Source organism: Mytilus trossulus, chromosome 4 (genome assembly GCF_036588685.1).
Source record: "Mytilus trossulus isolate FHL-02 chromosome 4, PNRI_Mtr1.1.1.hap1, whole genome shotgun sequence".
Taxonomy (NCBI): Eukaryota; Metazoa; Mollusca; class Bivalvia; order Mytilida; family Mytilidae; genus Mytilus; species Mytilus trossulus.
The window spans coordinates 41,358,864-41,382,821 of record NC_086376.1 but is presented as its reverse complement, the minus strand read 5'-3'; the positions used below and the strand labels follow the sequence as shown (position 1 = coordinate 41,382,821).

The window sequence follows — 23,958 nt, the reverse complement described above, 5'->3', positions numbered from 1 at the left end:
ATGGTACTACTCATACTTTAGCATTTTTATTTCTAAATGTAAAGATTAATCAATATGCGAGATAATCTGATAGGGTACTTCTAAGAAATTTAGGGTATGACAGTATTCTTGCAAGTATATTAACGTCTACTAGTTATCTATTGGTTGGTAGCAATTGATTTCTTGTTTTAGTACTGAAATAACTGTTTCATGTTAATATTTATACTGTTGAATAGTAATTACTGAGAATTATATTTCTCTTCTCATTAATGTTACATATTGATCATTTTTATTAAAACGTAGATAATTAATAATAAAGTGTGGATAATGAACGTACAATGATTTTACCTATCTGTTATCTGTCTGTATGATAACATGACAAAGGAGTAACATGTTCGCAGTAAATATAAAGGTAAGAAATCCTATTTTTTAGTCATACTAATTTTGTTGCAAGTAGATTTGTTTTTATCTTACAAGGATTAGTACTATGAAATAATGGTTATCTGACCAAAGAACGGATTGTTCTGTTAACTGTGTACATGCGAATAAAAAAGATAAGTCAATTTCAGCAGATATACAACTTAAATGTTCAAAATAACTAATTAAAGGATTTAAATGAAGAAAAAATATTCAACGAGTTACCGAACAACACATTTATCGACGAATGCGCATAGTGCATGAGTATACTATCAGTTTTGTTCGTTCACAAGTTGAATATTTTTCTTGATTTTAGTGGGTTTTTTTCACTGAGAAATCAATGAAATTCATTACAACAATATAATAAACTCGTTTAACCCAGTATATAACCATTTAAAATACGCATGTAATAATGTAGATAGAACTGATTTACTGTAATAGAAGCGCTTTTCAACATTGTAAAAGATCCTTCATGTAGATTTATAAACAGGACTGCTTTCCACTCTCATATGAATTAAAACTGAGATTACCATACTGGACTATAATGCCAACTCACTGTAATTGCTTGATATGCATATGTTAAATACTGGACATCCGACAAGCTACAATCAATCAATATGTTTTGAAATGGATATATTTGCAAAGAAATGGTAGTAATTTATTTGACTTGCAAAATGATACTTTGTAAATAGGTTGATTCCAATAACACCTTTGTATATACTTTTGTCTTAATTTTACAATGTGATTATTAAAGAAACCAGTATGATATTAATCTCCAATTCCATGATAAGATTGTAAATTATTTTCTGCTATTTGATACCATTTACTCGGTTAAATCAAGACTATCAAGTTCTAGCTTAAGTTTGGTAATCTGTTTTCTGTCTTTCCCTAGTAACTGGATATGATAGTTTCCAAATTCTGTTTTCTGGTTTATGACAAATCTCTACATGATTTATTGAACAAGTTGAAATACATGTTACCTGTTCATTTTGCCATTTCTTACCTGAATGGATACCTCATATTACACTGTAAAGTTTCTTGGCGTTTTGATAAATATCTCAAATCTAGCTTTAGCAGGTTCATGGCGGTTTCAAATATTATCAGTCCAATATTGAAAGTCCAATTAGATCAATAGTAACAGACATTAGTGTGAAAGGTTTGAAGCAAAACTATACGCATTATATATTGTATTTGGAAAATCGTACGTCCATCTCTTATCACGTTTTTGCATGAAAGAATAGGATTGAATTTTCAACATGTATAATAAAAAAAATTCTTAAAATCATAATTTCAAAAATGCAATGCATTTCATTTTTTGTTTTGTTTTTGCAATGTTTAGTATTGTCTTCAGTATATTTTAGTAAATCATTTTCGAATAGCATATGCAATACTCTTCAGAGTATCGAAGCGGTTATTACCAAAAAAAACAGATCAGACTAAAATGATGATCGATATTGTAATTTGTATTTTGTTTTACTCATTGCATTGGGGCTTGAAATTATAAAGCCAATCCACCACGGCCACGAGTGTTATTAGTTATCAAAGGTACCAGGATTCTAATTTGATACGCCAGACGCGCGTTTCTTCTACATAAGACTCATCAGTGACGCTCAGATTATTATGCCATTTTGTTGTTCTTTGTTGAAATAGTTATTTTTTTTATAGTGATTAAGATTATATCACAATGTTGACTACTGAGCCCCACTTTTTGATGTTTTTTGCGAAATTTTGTTTTTGTTTTGCTCACTCATTGTTGTCAATATTCTTGATTCTAAACAACTGTTATAAAAGTAAGAGTTAGATACCTACAAAACTAGAGGAAAACATGTAACAAGCCAGGAATACGACAGTTGTTTTCCCTTACGTTTGTGTGTTGATCGTTCGTTTTTGTCATTTGCTTTTTAGTTTTTAACTTTCATTCGAGTTCGGTATTTTCATAATTTTACTATTTTCTATATAAGATAGATAGTATTAGTACATGAACTTTTGGCATTAATTCCTGACTGGCTGATTCGAATTATTATTTTTGCTCATTACACGTGTTTCAACATTTCATGTTTTCCTTTTCTTTCATTTCATTCTCATTTTAAATTTCAACTACATGTAGTTATATATGATTCCATTTTTATCTAATTTTTCGTCATATATTAAAAATATACGTACTCAAGATAAACAAAATAAATCTCATTTATTGCTTCGTCGATGAACAATTAAGTAACTTTTGAATTGGTTCTTGATATAATAGTTCATACATGGTGTAAATTAACCTCAGTTGTAGGGAATATATTTCATTTTGCTATGAATGATTAATGTTTGTTTTTTTGTTACGATTCAGCTGCAAAATGAACCCGCAAGTATTGTCCAACTAAAAAGCTTCTTGGTGGAATTTGTATGATCTATCATCTGGTACTCTTGATATCAAATCAATCTTGGTCGAACCAAATTACGGGGTGGAAATTCGGAACGCCAAATGAAAATTGGGGCCTGTTTGATAGGGAATAATATCTTTTCTTGCTACATACCCCTCAATATGGTGTTTATATTATAATTGCATGTTCTATATATACACGCATTTGGATTATATCTCCTTATGTACATCTCTACGTAAAACGGAGTCACATGCAGAAGTAGAATTTAACATATCACCTCTAATTTATATAAACTTGGTTCTTGTGTGATCTATTTTCTAATAGAAATCAATAGTGTACACCTATTATTAAATGGGCATACCTATGGGACATCTGTGATATTTTACATTCGTCATTAAATGTCAAAACGACAATTTATATAAGTCTCTGCACAATGAATAAGATGCAAAATACCTACGCAGTTCTTCTACCTGACGTTATAATATTAAAATCTGCAATAAGTGGATAAAACTGTTAATAAAAGCCAGTTTAGTATCATAGAAAAGAATGCAGTAGTATTTCTAGAAACTTCTTTTTTTTGTTTTTACTGCAAATCAAAATGAAAGAAACTAACCTGAAATAATTTGCTTATTCTCATTTTTCTAATAATGCGAATAGAAGAAAGTAAGTATAAAGAATTATGTAGACAATTTAAAAATGTTTTTCCTTTTATGATTTCGCCAATTTTTAAATTTTATTAGTTGGAACTGCAGTTAGGCATCAAGTATGTCTGATTTAGCATAGCCGATGCATTGTGAAGCCATCCCCAGCTTCATTGAATCATTGTGCTGTGATTTCGAGTAGCAACTTTTAATAAAATTATAGGAAAAAGGATGGTTATACTTTGACAAACCTATTAGCAGCCATCGTTATATAAATCGCTTTAAATAAATATTGATGAAGACAACATCAGGCAAATATCATAATTTGTCATAGCAACAATTTCTTGTAATCAGCAACGGACTCCATAAATAGATACTTTTCATTCTGCGGCTTCCTCTTTATGACTTTAAATCCATAATTCTCTTTAGTGTAATTTTAGAAATTAGTTTTGCTACACATGACACTTATTCCTGTAATAAAATTAGTCAAATACACCTGAAACCAAACAGTAGGATGGTGATTCAAATGATGTAAGCACTCCAAAGACTAAACAGAGCGGTTGTTTTTTGTTTTAGCATGATATTTTGTTTTATGTAACAATAGAAAGTAAACATGCATCATAACAGAAAGTTCAAAAGCCATTTAACAGTTATTTGTTATAATATAACAGTGGCCATATTCATATACATTTAACAGTTATTTGTAGGAGACTGCCAAGAATAAAGTAGTCCCATATACATTTAAAGGACACTTTCAGTGGAAAAAGTACAAACTAAACAGTTCCGAAGCGACATATAAATCAAGAACAAGAACAAGAAATATAAAAAAATGATAAAGAGAACGACCAAACATTAAACTATTCAGAAAATACAAAAACAGGAAATTTAATACACATAGACTGAACACCTGAAAATTAACGGGTCGAAGGCAATAAGACAAAAACATGAATTGTAAAAATAGGGAACAAACATTACATACACATATTTCGAAACATGGAAATGAAATGATCAAATCACAGTGTTAAATACTTCTTTTGATTGTAAAGTATTATTTGGGGTTTAATGATTGAAATGCCTTGGTTACATTTACTGTATGAACATGTGTTATATGTGAACATGTAAAAGCAGATAATAATCAAGACAACATCGATATAATGCATAATCATTACTGACACACAATGACTGATATAAATACTATAACATTAGATAAAAACACAGACTATAAATATATAAAAGGCGTGAAATGTAATTAAATTGATTCATTGCTATTGTTATGTCTACACTAAATACTTTGAGGCAAATTACTGACAAACAAAATTCTCCTTGGTAAGGGGAACATCTACTGCTGAGTACGTCTGCAAATCGTTAACATGTTGAGATTATTTAGTAAAAAGTTGCAGTATTAAACGTTTGCTAGGAAAGCAATCATATAGTCAAACCGATGGTATAAACATCGAATTCAAATTTGAAAATCCTTACTTTCCTTTGCCCTTCATTAAGCCATGACGGTCAAGTTTCTTCGGTAGAACAGTAGAAATCAAACTCAGTCACTCAACATATGTTTGAAGTAAATCAATAGTTTTCAATAAAAGGTAACTGAAAAAAATGAGGTGGACGATACTAAGGGAACAATTTAAATTCATAATGAGAATGGGAAACTTACTGAAATAACACATGTACACAATATGTTATTCAGCTACTATCTGACATACCCTAAGTTCTTTTTACAAATCATTGTAAAGAAAACATACATTTGCGTGCATCTGGCGTACTAAATTAATCCTGGTACCTTTAATTACTTATCTAACACCTCACTTTGCCTATAGTGTGAGCATTCAAAAGTTAATAAAAATAATTGCAATAATTAACATACTTTTAACTTGGAAGCTGTAACTACCGTGAGCATTGTTTTATTCAAAGTATTGGATGTCTTGACAACTGGGAATTGAAAACATTTTAATATGATCGTGTTCGACAAATACCTTCAACAGTCAAAGGTCGAATACCCACTTAATCTTCAGCTCATTTTATAAAATCTACGGACTATATAAACGATGTCGGAAGCGATGAAATGGCAGATGCAAGTCACTGTCATGATATTTAAATGATCCATTATCTTCCCCAGTGCAATACGGGTGGTAGATGATAGAGTGAAAGAATATAAGCTGTAGTGTCGGATGTAACACAGGAAGTGCAGTGCCAGCCAAGTGCAATTTTTAATGTTTACTGAAAATCTGTAAACTTGCAAAAGTTGTCAGCTTTGAACAATATGCAACATACTATTTAATGATTCTTTTACAATCCCTGTTTTAGGGGATCTGAATGAGATTCCCTCAATTTTGTATTATTTCATTCTAATTGTTTTTTTGTCCATTATTCTCCTCATTTTTTCAAACAAATCCAGACCCACTTTGTCCTTCAGATATTTAGTATTGAAAGTTTTCTGTATCTTTTTTTTAAATAAATACAGGGATGACCGCTGTCACACTCTGATTATTTCGAAAAACTTTACATCTTGTATTCTTTTTTAAATCTTTTGTTTTCTGGCTTAATTCGATAACATTTCAACAGAATGGGGAATCTCAATAAACAAAGGAATTCTGTTTGATTGTGAACTCTATTGTATATCTAATGACTTTTTATTGGTATTTTATGTGTGAAATGAACATGCTATGTAAAATATCATGAAATCTATCCTTGCAAATGTCACGTTCGTACTTAATTGTAATTAGAATATTTCCCAAAACAGAAAATTTGGTACATCTAAATGCATCATAATCAACTATTAATTAATAATTAACAATTAATTACACTGCATTCCTATTATATTGCATGGTGCAGTTATAAAGATCCGCATTGTTAAATGCATCGCACACCATTACATGCACACAATAACAACATATCTAGAAGTCAGTGAACTCGATGAAATAAATGAATACCTTAAGCTAAATCAATGCCATTACTAACTTGTTAAGTGTAGTATATGAGCAATGCGTGTATAATATAGGAGAAACAGTAATATTACATTTTCGCGGCTTCGATTGGCCTTTCGTGTACATAAGGCAGGTAAATGAAGGGATGCTTAGATATAATTTAAGGGTATACAATATTTTTGTAATCATAATGCATAACTGCAGTGTGCTTATTTACAATATAAATGTTGAGACACATAGAAGTAAGTAGAAAATGTTCGATTAAATCTGATTTTAAAGATAGCTGTACCTCTCACTTGTATGACAGTCTTTAAAAATATAGTAGTTAATCTTGTTTTAGCTCGTTATGAATATCGATGTCCTATTTAATGTATTTATATATATGTTTAATAATTTTTATACACAATATAAAACATTGGGTAACTGGAAATTTTCAAGAAATTATATAAATATAAATGTACGAGTAAATCAAAGTCACGCTTTCTACAGATGCAAAACTACCCCATTACGAAACATTTGTTATTGTGGTGTTTTTATAGTCCTGAGCGAGAAAACATCTACGATACATGCAATGAAAAATGATGTTGAAAGTTGCCCTTAAATTGAACCCCTTGGTCGCTTTATAAAAGTGAATCTTTCATTAAAAATACACGAGGATGAATGAAGAATAATATATTGGAGGTACAGAAGTCACATAATCACACAAGAAATATACAACTTTCGAAGTATGTCTATGTTATTTTTTCCCTCATGGACATAATAGTTCAGCTAATGTTTAAGGTATTAAGTATGATACCCGGTTTAATCTCAACGTATTACTTTGTTTTAGTTGAAATCTGAAATTATAATTTTATCTACAATATGTACAATGATGGTTCCTCTAACGGTATACTACTGTTTCCTTTATAGATATTGCTTTTCATTATAAACATTTTGGAGCCCTTTATATCTTGTTGTTTGGTTTGAACAAGGCTCCGTGTTGATGGCCGTACATTGACCTATAATGGTTTTCTTTTATAAAATTGTTATTTGGATGGAGAGTTGTCTCATTGGCAATCACACCACATCTTCCTATATCTTTTCACATATCGATAACTTTGCTGGGATTTTTTTTTACAAAGACACTATCTTGATTTGAATAAAAATAAAGAGTTAATATTAATATAGACATATTTTTATCGCATAAATATCCATTGAGAGTAAGTTTTGGCATCTTAAAAGAATGAACTAATATATGTTGAAATTAGTACTAGAGAAACAAAATTGAAAATTGCTAGTAACACTAGTTATGATTAATCTGTTCTATTCCTATCTTTCTGAAGGACTTAGTACGTGAAGTCCATCATCCCTCAATAAAGACATATTCTTTCGAAATGATTAAGCTGCAATGCCAATAAACATGTTGACACATGCAACAAGGAATCCTTTACTTTACAAATTTCATGTTACATATAAGCATAATCTTTGATTCTTCGTTCTCTAAAATAGAAGCTGCTGTGACCACATGTGTCTATATTCACTCACAAAAACAGGTTATGAACCGTTTTATATTCTTAAGAAGAAATAATCTTTTATGATAGATTAAACTTTATATTCCAGTACATTTAGATTAAATCGCATTTCACATTCTTGCTATCAAATGATTACCCATAGCATGAATTGAAATAGTATAGAAATAATGTGAACTGGTCCTCAACCGAACTTAAACGAATACATTTTAAAAAGAACATCTTCCTCATTAATAACGGTAGTTTCAGAATTTGTTCTTTATAAAAATGAGCCAAGAATATGAGGTAAAAGGTAATAAGATGTTTTAAATTAGAAATTGAATAAATCCTACCGTATGCATTTTCCCTACGTAGGCAACTTCTTTGGGAACCTTTTCGTGTTAGTGAATACATGGTTATAGCTGATGGAGATTCAACTCAAATACTATAAAGAAAACTCAAGAATGACAAAGGCCTAGATAAAATTTCTGTTCGGATTCGTAAACAGCAATGTCATAGATTTAATTAATTCCAAATGTAAATCAGTCTTCATCGCTACATTATATTGAACAAATTATCTTATTACCTTGAAGAAATTACTAAGCTTATTACCAATAGTGTACTCTTTGATACGGGTTAAGATTGTTCGTAGATATGTTGATCTTTGTTTTATCCTTGTAATGTTTCTATAGATACAAATTCGACAGACAACTAAAATCAATTTGATTTAAAGCAAATATATTTGCTTAGTGAAGAATATTGTCTTAGAAGATCCTGATATGCAAATGTTAAGTAATACTTAATTGACGTTTCAAGAGGGTGAATTGATCCTTTTCAAAATGATATGTACCTTGGATAAATCTGAATTATACATTACCTTCATGCATACTGTGCAATCAATGTTTTATTAATCAGGCATCAAGCAAAGTTTCATTGATGTGGAATACTTGGGAAGCTGTTTCAAAAGAAATACAAATTATAACTATTATAAACAAATTACCCAAGTTTTATTACGTTCATTTACTTTGTAACATTAACAGTTAAATATGCGATAAAATCTATTGAAAATGTTCACACTGTAGGGTCAATCCAAAAATAAAGATATATATCATTTTTGGCAATTTCTTTGAGTTAGAGGGGAAAGTGTACATGATACCAGGAAACGAGGGATTCCCAGAATTAGAGTGGCGGATTGACACTTGTGCAGGAGTCCCGTCACTCACTTACAGAAGGAAAATAATTATGTTGAATGCAATGAAAAACTATAAAAGACATAACTTTTTTTAAAACAATCCTTCAAATTTGGTTTTATCTTGCAAACTTATCAATAGCCAGTTGAAATACTTATTATGCCCGGCTATAATACCGTATCATTATAGCAAAATATATGATTTTTAAGAAAAATTAAATAATAAGGAAACAGGTATTTAAGCTTTTTTTGTCACACTTTTCATATTTTCAAATTGCATCCAACGTTGTCATTTCTTATGACTTGTTCTTATCACTGCGTTTTTTTTTACATTACTTGTAAGTTTTAGTAGAATTTTTTAATGATAAATGTTTTCACATTACTACATGTACATATTTAACCAAAAAGTTGTTTCAAAATCGACATATTTTTTTCTATATATACATAGTTAGTATGGTAATGGTGTATTAGTTGAATAGCGCTTAACATATTTCACATTATTTCCCTTGAACGACATAATTAGTTCACTCCCCAAATTGGGTCAAAAATCAAGCATATGGGATGTAATACTGACATAATGTAACTTTAAAGGTCGTATATATAACATATATACAGGAAACATGCATCTATGTGATTGCAATTCTTCAGAAAGCACACACATGTCAGTAGTCACATCAAAAGCAAACAAAATCGTTAAACACACTTATTAAGAAGGGATATAATTACGATACTGTTGTCAGATCACTAATGATTGCATATTTTGGCTTTAATATTGATTCACTTATAAGGTCTTTGCATCGGAATAAAACAAATGTATTTTAAAACAGTTGTTAGCATGACACGGATTATGTTCGTCTTATATATTTTATGATGGTATATAATACTAAACCCTTAACAGGAGGAATTGTGCCTGATATTCATATATGAAGACGTAATCTTTCATTCATTTTAATTGAGGTCTGGAGGTACATGTCATTAACTGCTAGAAGTATGTTGTTATTTATGTATGATTGACATTTTGTTTACCTTTTCTGACTCGGACTGCTCTTACACTGAGTTTTACTGTGCGTGTTGTTGTGCGTTTTATCTTTCTACAATAGCTAGAGATAGTAGGTATCAAAATACTTATATATGAAATAAGCAAAGACACTAGTCTACTAAATTGTCAAATAGCTACCTATTGTAGTATTTTAATCAGTAAGACTTTCTAAGATAACAAGACTAAAAATGAGGAACAGTTTTCAATTTGTTAGTGGGCATACATGACGTAAAACAGCAAATCAAAGAATTCATCTTTATTTATAACTAATATAGGACAATGTTGTTGATTAAAAAATACTCCATTCCAGGACCTTTTGTTTTCGAAATAATTAATATTACCAATAATTGATAAGTTCCAGTTCAACGGGTTCAAACAGAAAGATTTGAAAGCAGAGAAAAACTGTGTATCTTATAATCGGCATGACTTTATCAGATGACAATACTTATACTAAAATAAGGCTTGCGCACAGTTATATACCCTAATTCAGTCACGGACCCACATTATCACGGGTGTGTTCTAGTATTATTGAATTGAATGTGCCTGTCATACAAGTGAGAGGTTTAGCTAGCTATAAAACTAGCATTTAACAACAATGTTTTTAAATAAGGAAATGCCAGTACAAAGTCAGGAATATGAAAGTTATTTTCGATTCGTTTGATATGTTCCAGCTTTTTATTTTTTTTATTAAAGAAAGTATACAATTAGTGGTTTTGATAAAGTAAAGTACAAAATTGTCTCTTTTCGCTTGCTTAACATTAACCACACTAGCTTTTAAGGTTCAATAGATGTTGCAGATTTTAGCAGGTTTTTGCATTTGTTGATAACACGTGGCCAATAAGGCTAAAACAATTAAAGTGTACCACGACTGTAACCTACTGAATGAATTTTTTTAGTTTATATAATATTGTGTTTCATTCGTATGAAAACTCTCCATAGATACTAACTAGGATTGACATTTTGTATTTTCGCCAGACGCGCGTTTTTTCTACAAAATACTCATCAGTTACGCTCGAATGGAAAAAAAAAAAACGAATCGTGTAAAATTATCAGATCATAATTCATTGGTTTGGTTTCCAATGAAACTATTCTATTTATTTTAGAAATGGGAGGTTTTTTAATAATGTCATGTGTGGCGCTTAATAATAAGCTATCAAACGCGATATGTTGCATTCTTTAGAAAATTGCAAAAATGAACAAAGTCAACTTTATCTATATACGTAGTTTAAAAAGATCAAAGATAATATCAAGCAGTGTCATATAATACATTTTGATATGCAGATATTGGCTTCCGTCAGTAAAAACAGTCTATTGTATATAGTTGAGATGCGCTAATGTTCAGTAACATCTTGTCTGCAACAAACACCTAATCAATCATATTATCTGAAAAGTCTACATTATAATTGAATCTTAATTTAATAATGTTCTCTATGTCAATACACCAAAAACAAATATGCAGTGAAGTAAATACTGTATCATCTCAAATAGATAAGTTTCACTTAAAAGATGGGTATTAAATGATGTCAAACGTTTTTTTTCTCCGTTTTGTATAAACCCATGAATTTCATAAGCGTCTTAAGAAATAAAAAAAGAAATCAGTTTATTCCAGTCACAAAATCAATTACTAAGAACGCAAAATTAAGTATTAACTTTCCGGTATCCAATACAATCGGTACTAATCTACCTTTTATGAAACACTGAGTAGCTATAAATAGTCATAGGTTTCACAATCGTCTAATTGTAATTACATTGATCATCTTCATCTGCAATAGTTGTCTGTCAATGGAAATACATACCGTTCATTAACAACGTGAATTCCTTCAGCCTTTATCGTTTTGCTGCCAATACATTTCATCTCTGTAAATTCATATTATTTGTCTCTTTTCTTATTCAACTTTTATGATTCGAACGTCACTGATGAGTCTTTTGTAGACGAAACACACGTCTGGCGTACACTTTTTTTAATCCTGGTATCTATGGTGAGTTTATTTGATCCGTTATAATTGAGGATACCAGTTTTGTTCTACTCTCGACCGTGATTGTCTTACCCTGATCACAGGTTTTCGAAATTGTGTTTTTATGAACTATACCTGAGCTAACATGAAAAATAAGTGGCAGTTATTTCTTTTAAGAAATTTAAAAATAAATGTTTGAATATATGAAAATACTATGTATTTAGTGACCACAGAGATAAATGGTCTCATCTAGAAATGGAAATAGTTATCAAAGGTAACAGGATTATAATTTAGAAACGGGAAATTACTACTGCTATTGATGCAGTCATTATTACCACTAGTTCTTCGAACATGTCCATTTATGTACCTGAAGAAATTACAAAACCATGGTTTACGTAGAAGCGTAGTAATTACCTTTTTATTACAGTTATATATAGTATGAGACAGTAAATGATCGCAGGAGATAAATTAATTCAATTTGTTTCACCAGGTATATAAAACCTTGATTATTTCCAAGAATTGCGACGCAGCTGTCTTTCTTAACTTCCTATATAAACCTAACGTTCTGGATAACATTGATTTGAAGTATGATACTACATTAAATGTAGACAACAAAAGTTTCCTTGTTTTTGTTGTTGTGATCAGTTGATAAACGAATGTTTTGTTAGAGAACTACTGGTAACCATTAATCTCGCCAAACTCTCTGAAACTTTAAAGCGGATACCAAAATTGTTGGTTATACTAAGGTGTGATAAACATTACAAGTGTCTATATTGATTGTGTTATTCTCTTAAATCATTGGTATTTTGATATGTTTTTTTTCTTCAAATTTGCTTATGTTAAGAAAATTTTGTTTTTCTATCTTATCATGTAACCATAATTAATTACCTGAATACTATTTTGCTACTCATAATTTTGTATTATTTTAATTGTTTATAAGTCGTCATCTATTTAAGATAAATTTTATTGCGTTTTAATCCTCCGTGAGTAAAAAAGATTTCTTGCTCGTTCTGCTATAAGGATAACAAAATAGGTAGAATAAATTGAAATTGATTACTATATTGTTTCCAAGAGGTAATCCCTCAAGCACTCATTCATGAATCCCCATCCCATCAAAACCCTAAGGTAGACAGCGGTCTCCTATCCCAATAGATATAATTTTCTGTATTGTAAAAATATTCGGCCAAATGATATCATTTTATCTATAACATTGATATATTGATATTAGACTTTTGTTTATTATAGTAACGTAAAGCTCAAAATTTTCTTAGACAGCTTCAATCATCCATATAGGCTTGTCAAATCTTGATCCACCTCAGAATTATCGGAAAGCCCGTTGATGCATGTAGTAACTGACTGTAAAACTTGTTTTTCTTGTATCAATTTACAATTGATGATCTCAAGGATGTAGTGGTTCACAAGTTCAATCTTCAAAGTCATGCACGTGTTAATTTGAACTGTTGTCATTTTTGTTGGAATATTTGTGTACCTTTTTAGAACAACAAAGAAATACCCAATGATGACTTTTTTAAATTTCATTTCAACCTAAGTAACAGAGAAGTGAAGATACCAAGGAGATATTCAAGTTTATAAATCAAACACTAACACTAACAATGCCACTATTTAAACGACTAAAAGACAAACATACATAAAACACCAAATAGAAAACTAAAGACCAGACAACACCAACCCAATAAAAAGGGGGAATATCATGTGCTCCATTATGGCAAGCAGATCCGGCACATGCTACATCTATTGTGTTGCTAACATAAGTACTAACGCGGAAATTCATAAATATGTGTTATGTTATTAAACCATTGTGTTAAGGAGAATGTATGTATCAACAATAAAAAAAAGTTAAGCACTCACAACACGGTGTATAAGATATAACTAAAAAAAGAAATAATCATATCTTACAGACTCATATCTTGCTTACATCTGAAGGATTTCATTTGATATATTTATATTACTTATCATCAATTTCGAACTTAAAAGGGGGCAATAATTATAGATTGTAACATGATGTTTTCAATATTGGCCCTGACAAAACGCGTGTCTGGGGTGATCAACTATAATTAGTTATCAAAGGTACCAGCCGGATTATAATTCAATAAGTCAAACGCGCGTTTCGTCTACATAAGACTCATCAGTAACGCTATGATAAAAACAGTCAAAAAGGCAACAAGTTCAAAGTTGAAGAGCATTGAGGACCTTAATTTCCAAAACGTTGTGCCAAATACGGCTAAGATAATCTACTCCTGGGATAGGAAAATCCTTATTTTTTCGAAATGTTCAAAGTTTTGTTAACAGGAAATTTATTACAATGACCATATGAATGATATTGATGTCACCACGGAAGTGCTGACTACTAAGCTGGTGATACCCTCGGGGCGAAATGTCTACCAGCAGTGGCATCGACCCAGTGGTGTAAATAAATCAAATGTACCAGGATTATAATTTAATACGCCAGACGCGTGTTTCGTTTACATAAGACTCATCAGGGGCGCTCAGATCAAAACAGTTATAAAGCCAAACAATTAAAAAGTTGAAGAGCGAGCTTGGTTCTTTTACATTTTTTTTTATATTAAACATCAAATGTGTGCGTCATAAAAGCCATGCACATGTACAAACCAGATTTTTCCATTAATGTAAGTAAACCCTAGATGAATTGAACTGTAAATATGATTTACTGTTAAACATGTGTATACATTGATGATATATATGTCTGTTGATCATGAGGTGTGAAAGAAAATCAACGTGTTTTTTTATTGGCAAACCACAAAAAAAGGATGACTGTTTTGATTTAGCGGCATACATTTGTACTTTTCCGTAAAGTACAAGTCAGTTGTTTGTATGTGACATTTTTGTTTCAACATTGTTATGTAAAATATATTTACATGTAATATATTCTATCAAAGCAGTTCATATTTTCATTGCGATTATGTATCGCCTACTGCTTCTACCAAAACCAATAATTATTAACATGAAATGTAGATAGATAATATTTCAAGTCAAAGATGTTATGTTTACAAATATATTATATCATAATTTTAGACGTAATTTTGTTTATATCTAACAGTCTAATCAGGCGAGTAATAAGATACTATATAAAACAATGGACTCAAATGTCGAAACCAGTGTGAATGGGATTAAAAGCATGTGTTAGAGCTAGAGTGAACTATTTGCTTTCATTTTATAAACAAAACAAAAAGCTTATTTATAATGAAGATTTAAGACATTGAAATTTTTGGAATCTGCTTTAAATTTAGGAATATTTGTGAAGAAGGATTATGGGATAGTTGGTTGAATGTCAATGTGAAAGACATCTGACAACAATTGATGTTTTTTTACTACCACACCAGTCAGTGTTGTATTTGTTTCATTCTAATGAAAGTTTCCCAGTAAGTTGCATTTCTGCATAAAAATGTTTAGATTTCGGTTTCCTGTCGAAATATTTGCATTCATTGGTTATCTCAAGTTGTGATGTTATCCTTATTATCTTCAATTGGATGTCACTTTTAGTCATTATTACATGTGACTACGTTACTATTTCGCTACAAAACAGTTATGGATATGTGATTCGTTTGGTTTTTTGTTCAGTTGTTGCAAACCATAATTTTAAACAGTTTTATAATATTTGACATGAAATATCCAAGACTTACACTACATTGTATTTTCATTTAACCAATTGCCATTCTTACAGTTTATTGATCTTTTATTGGACAATCTACAATTTAATCAGCTTATTTTATATATAAAAAAAAGCAAAGCAACTACGTTCAATCTAAAATTAACGGTATAAATCGCAGTAAATCTGACAACAAAATTGTGAATGGAAATGGGGAAATGTGTCAAAGAGACAACAACCAGACCATAGAACAGACAACAGCAGAAGGTCACCAAGGTCTTCAATGCAGCGTGAAATTCCCGCACCCGGAAGTGTTATTCAGCTGGACCCTAAGCAAATATACATACTAGTTCAGTGATAGTGAAGTCATATTAAACTCCAAATTGTACACAAGAAACAAAATAAAAAATTAATTAAGAACAAAAAGGCAAGAGGCTCATGACTTAGGACAGGCGTAAAAATTCGGCGTGTTTAAACATGTTTATGAGATCTAATCCCTCTCCCTATACCTCTAATGTTTGTTTACGAACCCTGCTGACATTAAACATGATACAATCAGATTCATTTCACCCATAAATTATGGCGATATAACACTTTCTCGGATTGTGTTTTCTGTTCTATTTCTGTATAAAGAATTTATCAATATCCATGAATGTAGGTATAATGTACTTTTACTCGTCGATATAATGTGTCATCTGGACCGATTATTCTGCTTTACTTGTCAATAAATTATTAACGCCTATGTACATTTATACGCATATTGTGAACTGTAACTGAAGTTAAATCAGGACTTTATCTCTTTTAATTCTTAACTACATGGGAACAGGTTATTTCATAGAACAGATTAAGGTTGAATATCAGCTACAGCATGTTAAATTATTGGGAACGAGATATTCTTTAGACAGGTAAAGACTAAATATCTGTTACATCATGTTGAATTTGCATGCTTCTCAATCGTTTTCTTTGTTTACGCGAGTCTTTAATGCTCTTGGAATTATATTTTTAAGTACAATGTCTTTGACGTTCAAAAGATTTAATGTTCATTAATGACAATCAGTGTAAAATCCATTATGTCCCGATTAAGTGTAATGAGTTTAATTTTTGCCCTTAAATTTTTTTGAAATATGTTTGAAATGATAATCAAGTTAGTTAGGATTTATTTAATAATCATTTTATAACAACCATTATCATTTCTGATATTTCAATGAATTTGTTACTTAGGCTTTTGATTAGGTTTGAGTTCTGAAAATTGTTTTGACTTCGATCTTCACTGAATAGACATTAATTTCTAAGAGCGCATCTGGTTCATTATATTTATCACCGTTTATTGTAATATTACTTTATACATATCTTGTCGGGTAACCATGGTTTAAAACAAATGGCAAACTACACAAACGTTTCTATACAAACTGAATCACAGGGTATACTTTACATTTGTGAAGTTGGTCTGGTTAGAGTATTATATTCTGATTCCGAGTGGTAATAATTTGAAAAGACATAGTGAGTGAAGACTGCTGAAACTGTCACTATGTCAGAGTGAGATTAAGAATAACAAGATAGCCATATTTTTATGCAAATAAACTGAAGTGTTTTGTTTCTGTAGTGAAGAGAAAAAAATATTAACATTTTATAATATTAGTACCAATTGTAATGCACCAGACGCGTAATTACACAATACGTGCCTCTTCGGCGATGTTCGAGGCCAAAATATTTGAAAACCCAACATTTATCTCAAAAATGGAAGGGGACAAAACGTAGGGCCGATTGAAATCCGAACAAGAACCAGAGGTGTCCAATTATTAAAAAATAAAAAAAAAATATGAAAATATCTTGACATTGTTAGTACCGGGGTATGTCTTTTGAAAGGTCGAAGACTGACAGATTTGTGATCTTACTTTTTTGATATCTTTACTTAATTTGTAAATTATTATAATCAAAACATCTCATGTAAATAATACAAGTATAAAGATTTTATTAAGCAGCTCGTATGTGTATTTTGAGAAACCAACGCTACGCGACTTTACTCAAAGAATTACACTGTCAAAAGTGCGCATTGCACAACTGTCTTTAATAACGTCCTTCACAATTGTTATGGTTTCGGAATGTTACAATACGTACAGTGACAGAAAATAGCGTGCCATGAATAATATCAGTTAGGGTAACCAAGCTTTTTTTTTTTACCATACTTTTAAACAAACTATAAAATTTGACTTTGTAGTTTTGTTCAGCTGTCTTAACTTTTATAAAGTGATGCATGTACTAATTAAACAAAATACATTCAAATCTTTATTGCACACATTAGCGCTTACAGGTACTGTAGCTTCACTATGTATTGTGAATTGCTTTACAAGCAGAAGAAAACTTTTGAGATAAAAACTATCAACAAATTGAATTGATATGCAATCGATGACTGCTTTTCTAAACCAATTTCTTTCCAATACCCTTCTTTGTAACTTGGACTCAATTTAAAAATGTATACATGTAAAAAAAAACTTTGAACCAATGAATGCTGGACCTCTAATACCTCGATGAACTAACTGATTTTTTTTTAATAATGTGCTTCGTTATCATACATAACAATTTGACCAATCAGAACATCGATAACAGTGATGTTTCCATATTACATTAGTATATCTGAATTGGTCTATTGTGTTGATAACGTTTACTTAACCATTCTTTTGAAACCTGTATGATAATCTTCGATAAACTTTGAAGAGGGTCATTTTTAAAGTATAAACGTAATTTTCAATATCATTGCGACGTCATTAACATGTGGAGTTTCACGAGTTTGATTTGATCAAAACAAATGCCCGTTTGATACAAAGTGTTTGGCACAATTTCATACTTCTGAAATGGAAGAAATAATTTTGAAAATATTTAAAAAAAAATGATGTATTGGGGACATCTAAAGGATATTTTTATCTTAAAGATTTATAATAATTTTTATTTTTATATTTAAAATTCAAGGGACAAAAAGTGACCTTATCATTCATTCTGATTTGATTTTTCGTCTCAGGTTTGGGCATATTTACGTTAAAGAATTACATTTTCATCTGTGTTCACTTTAAAGTTAGCCTGGAAATGTCTAGAGCTAATGTATATCAAACGTCGACAAAAGGCTTGTTGCTTTGAGTGGCAGTTGATTAAATATAAAGACAATGTTATAACCCTTAATGTAATTCTAGATACGAAGCACTGCTGACAGTTAAATTATCTACAACAATGCAATTACGTATAAACTAGTTATTGCAACTGGCAGATCAAATCGTTTCTACTTATCAAATTATGTGTTTCAATCTCATGATTACAAACGCGTCATTCAAACAGAAATTCAATTCTGAATCAACGCAGTGCTGGCCATAGACATATTAGTATCTAACTAGGACATATATTGGCCAAAGTAATGAAGCATATGAGAAAAGTAGGAAAAAAAACAATTATAAAATTTTGAGCTATCATTCGTACTTCATGTTCACAGATTTTTGTAATTTGTGAAAGGGGAGGATAAGATCATAAAATTTAACCCAATCATTTTCCTAGTTGCTTGACCGAAGTCAGGAACCTCATCACAGGTTGTCTTTCTTGCTTTAAATACTGTAACTGCTGAAGGAAGATAATCTTGATATATTTATGTTGAATAACGGAAGATCTTCATTAGTTTTAGATAAAACAAAAAATATCTTTCAAAACGCATATCAATTTAGAGATTGACACAATGTAATGACACCAAACTTCAATTGACAACGACACGTTGACCTCAAGATGACATTTGGTTATTTAAGTCGTTGGATTGCTGTCTTATTAACTCGCACTTACGTCTCAACCTTTTTCAAAGATGATCACTAGTAATTAGGAACTTCATTTTATTTTATAGTTGTTTATCTCCATTAGTTGTCGTGAACATGTAGCAGTCTTTAATTAAATACAGGAACATAGGACAACTATTTTGTTAAGGCAGTAAAATTAATATTTATATGTCGTTAATAATTAAATTTGTACAAATCTGTCGGAGAAACATGTGGAAAATGTTGAATAAGAAGGAAACGTAGAGAAATAATTAGTATGGTATCTTCTAATCTCCAAATCAATACTGTAAATCAAGTTCACTCTGCCAACAAAAATCTGAAATAAAGTTACAAATTTCAAAATAAAAACAGTGTTGATAGTGTGGTAGATTGCAGGCAACTCTGTCATTTGAATTCAAACAGCAAATGAGTAACGATTTGTAAATTATGGATTTTGTAGGTAGATCCCAAATGGAATGATAGTCCACGTGCGTGCATTATGGATCTGGAGACTTTAGGATTTAGGATGAACCATTAAACATGTTTGGAGATAACACGTATGATTAACAACTGTAATTAAAACTATGGTAAGACGAAATGTTTATTTAAATTTAATATATATATGGAAGTTGGGAAAACAAATATACAACAGGTTGAAGCATATTTGTAAAAAAAAATAGTTCTACCCGAACTTTTTTTTAATATTTCATGTATAATTAACAGACGAGACATTGCATGCTTTTATATTTATATGACATTTGCTGTCCATTCGTTTGATGTATTTAAACTTTTAATTTTGCCATTTGATAAGGGACTTTCCGTTTTGATTTTTTCTCGTGTTTCAGTATTTTAGTGATTTTACTATCATTAGGTTATTCAAATTCAATAATTTTCTTACCATGCTTCTGAATAAAATGATTGTCCAATTTGATTCTAAAATAATTTGATATTTTGTTTGTTGGAAGCTATAATTTGTATTTGTACAACCAATAAAAAATGCATATATGTGTCGTGTATCCCTTGTGAATGAACATACTTTTGAAAATTGATAATTATGCGTCTGTGTTTAAGGCAAAACGACAAAAAAACATTTCAAAACTTATATGAAATACAGGAATGAATTTTAAAGTTCTCTTGAAACATATCATAAATTTTCAAAGTTCTCTTGAAATATATTATATTTTTTGAAAGTTCTCTTGAAATATATTATAATTTTTAACGAAAACAAATTCATAAAACTATTTTTCAAATCATATTTTGTTAATATCCACGAAGTCACTTGACAATCATTGGCAAATCGTTTTGTTCAATTGCACGACATATGGATAAACTGATATTGAATAGACAAAGAGAAGTAACATAAGTACACAAATTCATGTAAATGATTATACAAAAGGCTGTTGTGGGGTCGTATTTTGTCATGAAAATAAATGTTCTGACTACCGTGTAAGAATGATAACGACGCAGAGCATACAATAGAAACATAACCTAACTAACGATTCATTAGCTATGCTCTTGATCTATCGTTTTGGATATACATAATGATGGTGCAAATGGGAAAACAGTAGCATTACTTTATAATTTTCTAATGTTATACATCAAAACAAATTAATTCTTTTTTTGGTACTACCGATTATATAGAGTGTCTACATACCATTTTCTTTTTCTATGTAGAAATATTTATTTGTATTAACGTGATTAAAGATTATATGTTTAACACAATGTTGAGGGCTGTACCCCATTTTGTGACATTTTTACCAATTATGTCCGGGTTTTTTACTCACACATTTTGAAAATATGAATGGAATGAATGGAATTCTATGCAACTGTCATACAAGTGAGAGGCTTAGATACCCCTTAAATCCTGTTTTAATTTCCCATTTTCTTCATACAGAAATTCCTCTATCATTGCAGGAATATGACGGTTGTTTACAATTCGTTTTATGTGTTTGAGCTTTTTTATTTTTCCATTTGATAAAGGACTTTCCGTTGATTTTTCCTTGGAGTTTGTTATTTTTGTTAGTTTACTTGAAACAACGATCGATAAAATGTTCAATGATATCGTTAACACTTTGATACACGGTATAAAAATTAGAAAAGGGATAACTTGTTTAAGGAATTAATTAAAGAAATTCTACAATAAGATCTACCTACCTGTATTAAAGCGGGGAAAGTTGTTCTTCCACATTTTATTAACGTTTATGGTCTCAGAACAAACCTCCCGCGTAACAAACAACTACATTTCTTTTTACGTGTTGTTAAAGTGGTCGATTATCGTCTGAGAATCGATCTCTATCCTTTTTTACCCTTTGAATTCGAGCATCACTGAGGAGTTTTTTGTAGACGAAATGCACGTCTGGCGTGAATACAAAATGTTATCCTGGTATCTATGATGAGTATATTTACAACCACTGGGTCGATGCCACTGCTGGTAGAGTTTAAACTCCCCGAGGGAATCACTAACCCAGTAGTGAGGACTGACATGAATTATCATTGATATGGTAATATTTATAAATTCACTGTTTACAAAACTTTGGAATTTTTAAGCGTTTCTACCTGAGGAATAGATTACCTTAGCTGTATTTGGCAAATCTTTTAGAAATGTTTTGTCCTCAATGCTCTGCAACGTCGCACTTTGTTTTGGCCTTTAATGTTTTTGGATTCGAGCGTCACTGATTAGTCTATTGTAAACGAAACGCGCATATGAATGACGTCAATACAAATTTTAATACTGGTATATATGATGAGTTTATCTACCTCATGACATAGCAGAACGGGTGGCCTTCTGTTTGATTACTAATAGTGGACGGGGAGATTACACGGAGCACAATACTTTTGAATACCAGTATTTATATATTAAGTTTTTTATCCAATGGTTGAATAAGATTAAATTATGTAGTTCTAAAAAGTAAAAACACAAAAATACCGAACTCCGAGGAAAATTCAAAAAGGAAAATCAAAAATCAAAAGGCAAAATCAAAAGTCCAAACACATCAAACGAATGTGTAACAAATGTTAATAAATAAATTAATAAATGTCTTAAAAAGTAACTAATTATGAAGTGTTCATTTGAAGTCTTATCAAAACATTCTGGTTTCGTACTTTTAATATGTCGAATAGATAAAACTCGTAGTAGGCAACACTTGTACATGAATTTCACCCTTGATGGACACTTTTATACAACGCTTTTTCAGGTGTTTAGAAAAAAAACCAATTGGGTTAAATTTTCTCCCACAGTAAAATAAATTATCAAAGGTGCCAGGCTTATTTTGTACACCTGACGTAATAGTAACATAATATTCATAAAAGATTCACGGTTAAAAACAGATGGGAAGTCAACTCAAATCAATAATGAAGACAAAAATAATCGAAAACAAAACTGAAATAACAAACGTTGTACCGAACTAAGAGTAGAAAACTTTTATTTCCAAAGATCTGTGATTTGAACCGTATGCATTATGACGTACGTTTATATTGGGTTTCTTTTGTTGACCTATTCGACTAGGATGATTCACACAATCCTGAAAGATTGATTGATTGACTGTTGTTTACTTAACGCTCATTGGCAAATATAGTATACATATTCTGCAAACAAATAAACAACTCAAACACTAAAAAGATATGTAGGTTTTGCAAGGTAACGACATTAAAGTAAATTGGAACAAACAGAATAATTAGAAATAGGAAAATATTAAAAATACCTAGATATAAAAGACTATGTTCATTCTGTAATGCATTAGTGGATGAAGCTCATTTTATTTTATACTATAGAAAAGATTCTTAACTAAGAGATAACTTTGTATGAAATGTAGTTAAACATATGCCAGATTTTATGTCCTGGCAAGAAAATGAGAAAATTAAATTATCTTCTCTGCCCATCAACCTACAAAATAAAGAAAGCTTCAGGTCTTCTTTTTTAAACAGGCATTTGAAATGAGGACAGGGAACTTCATGTTTATCTAGTATTATATAAATATATATATATATATATATATATATATATTGGATATGTGTTCTATGGTTTTATTTGTGAAATGTATTTTGTGTATGTTTACTTTCATATGGTTTGTCACAAACTTATTGTCGAGAGTTTATATGACAATTAACATTTGAATTTGAAATAATTAGAATATGTTGGATAAAGGCATCACTCTGCCTTACACCAGGTCATCTGCATTTCGTTCTCTTTCCGGACATTTAAGATGGTTGTTTTAAGGTTTCAACCTGTATATAGTATACTTTTCACCCTACATTGGGCATCGGACATACTAGTGACCATCCCGTTTCGATCAAACGCGGCTACGCCTCCCACTCAGCCAAATAAACATTCATCTTTTTTTTGTCTTTTCTTATGGTGAAAATTCAAGGACAACCATATATACATTCGATTTTCCAAACAAAATATCAAAGACATACGCCCAAGGAAGAAACTAATTTTCCGTCTTTTACTTCCCAAGTTATAATTACTTCGAAAGTTATAAATATCTTCTTTCGATATTTAAATTTTGCATTGTAAGAATACTTGCATGATGAAAT

General features: G+C 30.5%; 1 protein-coding gene across 2 annotated transcripts in view; it reads left to right on the top strand.

Annotated features, from left to right (window-relative positions):
- Positions 1–305: 305 nt before the first annotated feature.
- LOC134715305 (small conductance calcium-activated potassium channel protein 2-like) overlaps positions 306–23,958 on the top strand; it is a 113,889-nt gene continuing 90,236 nt past the window's right edge. For both annotated transcript variants that reach the window (XM_063577419.1, XM_063577418.1), the window contains exons 1-2: positions 306–391; positions 19,883–20,009. The gene's annotated coding sequence lies outside the window, so the exon portion shown is untranslated. The remainder of the gene's footprint in view (positions 392–19,882; positions 20,010–23,958) is intronic.